The sequence below is a fragment of the Populus nigra genome, chromosome 8, assembly GCF_951802175.1.
Source record: "Populus nigra chromosome 8, ddPopNigr1.1, whole genome shotgun sequence".
NCBI classification, from domain to species: Eukaryota; Viridiplantae; Streptophyta; class Magnoliopsida; order Malpighiales; family Salicaceae; genus Populus; species Populus nigra.
Genome location: NC_084859.1, coordinates 13244067 through 13251671, shown reverse-complemented (window position 1 = coordinate 13251671; position 7605 = coordinate 13244067). Strand labels below are relative to the sequence as shown.

General features: G+C 34.5%; 1 long non-coding RNA gene across 6 annotated transcripts; it reads right to left on the bottom strand.

The window, feature by feature from the left end:
• Positions 1–1130: 1130 nt before the first annotated feature.
• Positions 1131–6347, bottom strand: LOC133701258 (uncharacterized). 6 transcript variants are annotated; one of them, XR_009843537.1, is made up of 9 exons: positions 6212–6347; positions 6029–6113; positions 4762–4913; positions 3483–3646; positions 3232–3295; positions 2467–2607; positions 2205–2383; positions 1877–1988; positions 1131–1399 (listed from the first exon to the last, which is right to left on the bottom strand). It is a non-coding gene; the product is annotated as an uncharacterized LOC133701258 (long non-coding RNA). The 6 variants fall into 6 exon arrangements; XR_009843536.1 differs by having other exon boundaries at positions 3221–3295; positions 4762–4896; XR_009843539.1 differs by having other exon boundaries at positions 1877–2053; positions 4762–4896.
• Between the last annotated feature and the right edge of the window lie 1258 nt (positions 6348–7605).

The window sequence follows — 7605 nt, the reverse complement described above, 5'->3', positions numbered from 1 at the left end:
AACCAGCATGTTGTCTGCCTAAGTAAATTGTCAACTAGGATAGGATTGCTGCTACATAAATGTAAATTGCTGGTTCGAATGGCAAGGGACAAGACATACAATCTTAACAAAACCATGTAAATTTTTTGTTCCTTTGTGCTTGAATTAGAGCTCTGGGGTTCGTGAAAGACAACATGTTTCTGGAGAAGCCCTGCTTTTGAACAAGCATGTCCCGTGAAAGTTAAAAGCCTCATTAACATCCATGGCAAAACACAAGAGAGAGAAGAAGTTCCCAGAGGAAGGGTTCTTTTTATGATCAACTTGAGTCTTCGGTGTTCCTAAGCCTTGCGACTTGCGCTGCTCTGTTTCTTTGAAAATCCCAAGCTTGGAATAATTTTAGTTTTTGGCCTAAAATTATTGGAGGTTTTTCTCCTCTTTTCTTTTCCTCAATTCTCCTTGCTTTTCGATATTAAGAAATGGCAGTATACCTCTCATATTTCCACCCCTTAACATGTGCAAGTGACATCCCCTCACTTCACTGCTGCTTTCTGAAGCAAAAAGACTTCGTAATGTAGCTCACTTGGAATCCAACCTGCCAAGCAAGACTCAAAGTGCCATCATTTTGTTTTAGAAGATAGAAGCAACTTTATGTTCATGGGTTTGTTGGATGTTTGTCTAAACTCTCAACCATAGTCTTCGTCTTAATCATCATGAGTTTCATTTTTCCCTCTTTATCTACCTTTTCTTTCTCAAGCTTTCAAAGCTTATAATTACAAAGTACTGCTCCTGGAGTGACACTGGAAGAAGACAACCCAACACACCCGTGGATGTCCTATGAATCATCATTCTGCTCTTGTGGCCTTCTTCCATCACTTCAGTTCTTGCTTTTGATGAAATTATTTTGTTCATTTGCCCATTTTCTCACCTGTCAGGGAATTTTTTTTTTTTTGCTAGAGATTGTGAAGCGTCATATTTCATGTTACGTTCAAATCGTTGCGCCTAGCAATATGGGGCATTTATGATGATCAAAGTTACTTTTGCATATAGCAAAGGGATCATTAATTGACTACAAGCATCATAATGGGTTATTATGGCTGTTTAAACGTTTGCCACCTTTTTCTACTAAAATATGATATTAGCACATTTCATGCTTTTTGACACAAAGGAAAAGCTTTATTAGCGCACAAAAATTGCAAAATAAAATTGCAATGTAGTTCGTAAGCTAAACAATGCAGTGTATTATTGTTTTGAAAATAAACAACACTACTAGCAACGCTGTTATTGAAGCGTGAAGTTCTAGCCCAAATTGAGGAGGAAGTGATCCGTAGTTCTTTGTTGGGTATCGAGTAATTCTGGCAAGAGAAGGAACCTTTTCACTCGTTTGGCTCTGGCTTAGATTCAACAAATGCAGCTATAAAGCCTGCCAAGCATTATGAAGGCATGTCAAGAATAACTTTAAGAACGTAGTGGCATTCACAGTGACATGTTGGAGACACTACACTATGCTGTCACTTGAGACCTACATGACTTTGACATGAAGGGAGCAAGAGGGAAAGAAAATTCAAGCATATGCAGCGAAAGCCAGAACAGGGGTCCTAAGATCAAATATTGTGCTATGTCCCTGACACACTTTCTCATTAAAGACAGAAAAGAGATCCAGAATTAAATCCAATCCAATGCAAATTGCAACCTTTCAAAAATTGTACTTTAGAGAATTCTCAAATGGTTTCTAGCTTTTCAACTTTCTTATAAGTCAATTTTAATGGTATTGAAAACAATGTTTTGAAAATTAGAGACATGGAATTTTTTAACTGAGGAATGGAGGGTTGTTAGTAATGCAGCTAGCTTGTGAGTAACAAATGGCTATCACAACATTATAACTTTGCTTTTTAGTTACCTTGCTACTAATAATCCCACTGTAACATGAAATGGACTTCAACAGAGTAATTCATCCTCTTTCACTCTGAATCAAGATTTAACTTAACTCCCTTGCCCTTGTGTTTTTTGTGCTGCATTCAGAGGCTCTTGTTTGTTAGGGATAATTTGGTTGATAAAAGGCCTCTCACAGCGGTAACTGTTAATGATAATTGACAAAATTACAGGAAACTTAAAGCAAAATTAAAAGAGCATATGAAAAATTAAATGATCAATTATATTCGCACCTCAATCAGTTCACATAGTTATAGCATAAATTGAAAGAAATAAAAGGACACGGGGACACTCACATGATGAAAGATGCTATGCAGAAGCAACTTAAGCTGATAGAGAAGTGGATTTTAAATGCTGGCCAGAAATTTTTGTGGTCCAGAAATAATTTCTCGGATATGAGAGTAATTACACCAGAAAACAACAGAACTGTCCAACCTGAAGGTAAGCAGCTGGTAAAAGAAAATGCAGAAGAATCCTGCACAGAGAAAAACACAAATCCAGTATAAGGCTGATGTAAATACCCACAAACATGGAAGACTTACAGCCTCAAATCCATACCTGGAAGTAGTGTTTGATGAATAATGCAGAGAATATAACCCTCGAAATCATATCCTCAGAATAGTCAAGAAACCAGTGACCAGAGAATTTCAATTTAATAAAGAATATGTCATCAATTTCCTACTTTTGTTGGATCTTGTCCTGTCATGAGAGGAGAAGCATTCAGCTACTTATGAAGGTAAACAGAAATATTGTGACTTCAAATTGATGTTGAAATGCATTTACTGCATGTATTCCAAATGTAAATCTTTCAGCCCAAAAGAAAAGAAAGGGAAAGAATCTACAACTTCTTAACCATTCTGGCGAGCAAAGGAGTTAATCACACACACTATTCCAGGGAAAATGCCTGGTCACGCAAGATAAGCTAGTAGTAGTAGTGGCATTAGCAGGCAAGTGTAATGGCACAATAATACAGAAGATGGGAAAATTTCTTTTTCCAGGTCCCGCCTTGCTGCCCTCAACAAAGTTTGTAACTATGTTTCTTAACTAAAAACGATACGGTGCTAGCTAAAAGCATAGGCTAGATTCAAATACATAACAAAAATGATGAAACCACAAAGCAATAAAATGCAAAATAAAACATGAAGAGACCAGCACCATCAAGACAACATAAGCAAATTTGTCGAAAATGATGAAACCACAAAGCAAGAAAATGCAAAACAACACATGAAGAGACCAGAACCATCAAAACAACATAAGCAAATCTGTTGAAATCAGAACAACGTTAAGAGAACAAATGAGGAGAGAAATAAACCTGATGCAGACCTGGAAAATGTAGCATGTGAACTTTCCTTGAATGGAAGAAACACCAATCTCACAACTAAGCTCCCTGGAAATGAAAAATTAACATTTACAACAAGCTCCAAATTATACACATGCTATTTTAATCAAACTCTCTAAATTGAGGCAGCAAAAGATTCAAATATACTATTTTGGTTTATTTAAACACTCAATTTGATTAAAAAAATTGTTGTTATAACTCAAAGAGGCACATAATATCTGAACCAGCCACATACCTAACTTGTGAACAAGTCCATATATAGCCTGGTTGTTTGGGGTATCCAACCATACAAGAACAATCTTTTCCTCTTTTTTGAAGAATTAGCTTTTGAGAGGATATATGAGTGAACAGAAAACACATGCTAGCAGCTGCTTATCACAATCCATTATAGTTCCTAGTCTGTGAAAAGACATGGTGTTAACTAATATACTAACAACATAGTTGTGAATATCACACAGTTGCTAAAGAACCTTGCCATAAATTGATAACGAATTAATACGACCAAATTGAAGACACTATCGAGCTCTACAGTTTGCAAACATTAACAAATCAAACAGGTTTCCATCACACTACCAGTTTAAGCAATTTTTCCTTCCTTCATTTTCTTTTGAAGGGACAGGGATGAATATAAAAAGCATAGAAACTTCGCTCACACACAAAAAAAAAATCATTCCTGAAAGGGAAAAGATCAGAACTTCTAAATGCATGGAAAAGAACAAAATAACTCCAATATCCTAAGAACAAGCAAGCTTCATATGCAGTTTGTGACAATGCAAAAACAATTCCTTTGTCCTACGAGAATTAAAAGTTTTATGTTAAAGTTGTCAGTGAACAAGGCTATATAGCAAGAAATAAGTTTCACGTACACAAGTAAGTCTCACAACTAGGAATTCAGATCAAGGAGATTACTTCGAAAAATAGATATGGAGACAGGTATAGATACATTTATCCAACCTTGTTTTTAATCAAATAGTCTGCAAATTGCCATTTTGCAGCTGATTTTCAAGGAATGCATTTCATATGCCAAAAAAAGAAAAAAGTGAGCACAAGTTGAAGTAACATTTTGTGCCTTGCATAAAAAGTAGCCCAAGACTTCCACAAGAACAGAAGTGACAAAAATTCCAAGATCTTGAAGATGAGAAGAAATGGTCAAGTTCTGTTAAAAAAAGGTGGAAAGAGACAGTGAAGCATACTACTAATTAGCGCACAATATCCACCACATAGAGGAATAGATTCTCCCCAAATCTGCATATCAAATCACCTAATACAAACACATTGAAAAGTAGAATCTATATGATGCAATTAGTACAACATGTACGCTCATCAAACTTCCAAATTGGGATGTTGTTGATGCATGTAGCATCACTTAACATCCTTGAATTATCTCAAAAACAGATGACGATGCTTTATTTCAAGCTGTAAAAGAATTCAAGTGCGTATCTACCACATGCCATTAGTCAGATCAACAACTTATAACTTTCAAGATTGTTAACAGAGTCCAAATAAACTTTTACCTTTACTTGGAAAGAATGATGTACATTGTCAGACAATGCAAAAAGGTAGCTGCTGTTTCAACAATCAACCACATTTTAAGCAAGAGCAAATTTTGGGAGAGGATACACAAGGGTTCAGCTAAAAGCTTGCACAGCCTGCAACATAAAGTGAACTGATAATCATTGTTTATGTTATTTGGAAAAGGATAATGCAGATGAGATGAAGTACATTCAATTGCAATAAAAGACACGAGTTTACTATAAAGGCACTAGTAAGCTAGTAACTGAGGTTATGTAATGCACAAAGCAAACAAGAGAAGCCTGTCCCAGGGTTGGGGAGAGGAGAGACATATATGCTTAGCTACAGTAAAGTATTGTGAAGCTCTGATCATTGATCATGGATGATGAAGGTAATGAAAACTAGAGAATTATCAATACATCAAGGATTTTTTACTCTTATATTCATCTCATAAATTCAACAACACTACTGCTTTCTCAAACTTTCTGTGAGTTAAGCAACTACCGAGGTGTTCCTTAGACTGCCTATGATCCATTTCTACTTCGAAGGAACTAAAATGAAAGTCTCAATTCACGAGCTACACCATGTTTAGAAAAAAACATGTTTAGGAGATCTAAAACTTTTTAGAGCATGCTGCTGGCAACAAAGAATGATAAGAGAACAGTTTGAACAACCTGTCCGAACAAAATTAATGTTAAGAGGCTATCATAGCATTTGACCATTGATCAAGATTGCTTGTGCATGTGGATTTGAATAAATTAGTCCTTGCCACCAGAAAAGAAAAACAGAAGCTGCGATCGTAGTAACTATTCCAGGAGGGAATGTTATACAAGCTATTTTTAATTAACTTTGCCGCATTTTCCTCAGTTGATGCACCATCACCGCAGCATATATAGCACAGTTTTGCAATACATCAGATAGAAGTTCAACTGCGAACCAAGGTTTGCCCACATGCTAACTAATTAAAGGGTTCACAATCAATTAAACCCATATAGGAGATTATGCATAAATTGCAGAACTCAATAATCCATTTCACAATTTGAGTATTTGTCTGACATTGAACCAAATTCAACAAGACTTTCAATGATCGAGTCATGTTTTGATGCAAAAAAAAATATATTAAATGGAAACTCTATCAAATAGTTTAATACTAAACCTTGCAATTCCACAAATCGAAGCCCAATAAAAACACAAGTCACTTAAACTTGCAAAGGCATGTCTAAAGCTCTGCACAAAATAAGCAAATATAACTAAACGAGCCAACAATACCATTCAATGTCAGCCCTCGTGCAGACTTGTCGGAATCCTTCCCAAGTAAGAAACAACACGCATGTCACAAATGGATGGAATTGCACTGCATGAAAAAAGAGAATTTATTTCAGTTCATAAAATAGATTAAACGAAAAAAAACAAATCCATGAGGCGGTTTTCAAAATCAAGAAAAGAAAATACCGCATAGTCCTATCTGTGAGGAGCCTGACGATCCAGGAATTGAAAATGAAAGGGTTCCTTGTGACAAAAACTGGGTTGCTAAATGAAATAGAAAAACAGGAAGAAGCAGAAACCCAACGTTATATATTCATAAATAGAATTTTTAATAGCTTTTTAATTTTTTTATAGAATTTATTAAAATTTTATAAGTTAAAGATAAAAAAAATAAAAAATTGATGAAATTAAAAAAATATATTTTAAATAAAACAAGTATTAAGAAAATGAAGATTATAGAAAAATAAAAAAAAATTATAAATATTTTATAAATAGTAATAAGATAAAAAAATCAAATCTGAAAGGTTAAAAATTATTTAATTAATAAAAAATAAAAATAGTTAAAAAAATAAAATTAAATCAAATTCTAAAAAATAAATTGAAAAAAAAATCAAAATAAAATATATATTAATAAAAAAAAAGAAAGAATAAAATTTAATATAATTAACAGATAAATAAATATTTTTTATTTTTTTATAATTTAAAAAAAAGTATTTTTCATTATAAATAAAAAAATATTAATGATAAGTAAAGAGATTAAAAAAAATATTATGAAATGATGTTATAATTGAGTAATAAAAATATGGATGCATCTAACACTGTTCTCAATGGATAAGTTAGGAAGTTTCGATGATACATCAGTAAGAAATAGTCATGGTCACGAAAGAGGCGCGTACTTTGTACAGAGAGTAGTGTGTTGCCGCGCTGTCACCATTGGTTAAAGCTACGGTGCTTGTCACGCAGAAGAATTTGCGTTTGCATGGGATCTATTAATAAAAGCGTAGAAAAGTTACTCTGACTACTCAGAACTCAAAAAAAGTGTGTGGCGGGAACCCAAAATATAGTTGTATTGCCGAGTGCAGCCATTTGGGCTGGGGCCCAGTCAGCATTGGTGTTGCTGTTCGGCCCACGACCCAAACTACATCGAGGCAAATGCTAATCAAGGTCTGAATCACACTTAAGTTTCATGTAGAGTTCAATAAATAGTTTTAAAGCCCAGTTAGAAAAAGAAAACACTGCTTGTTGATTGGATATGGGCCACGTACCAAAATTCAGGGCTGGGATTGAGGCTGGCCCAAATTCAGGGGGCCTGGAATGGGTGAGGGCATAATTTTGATATTTCGTTTTGCTTTTTCTCACTGCAAGTTGACATCTCAAATCCTTTCGTCGTTTTACTGATTATTTTTCAAATGGCATTTAAAGTTATTAATTATCCAAAAGACAAGCACACACGTTTAAACTCTAATTTTTATGCCTCTTTTGTCCAGATCTGTTGAGGATATTCTAGCAGGCAAAAAAAATAATATTGAGCTTTCAATCAATTCAGGGAAGAAGAAGAAGTTTTGAACCTCTTATGGTGA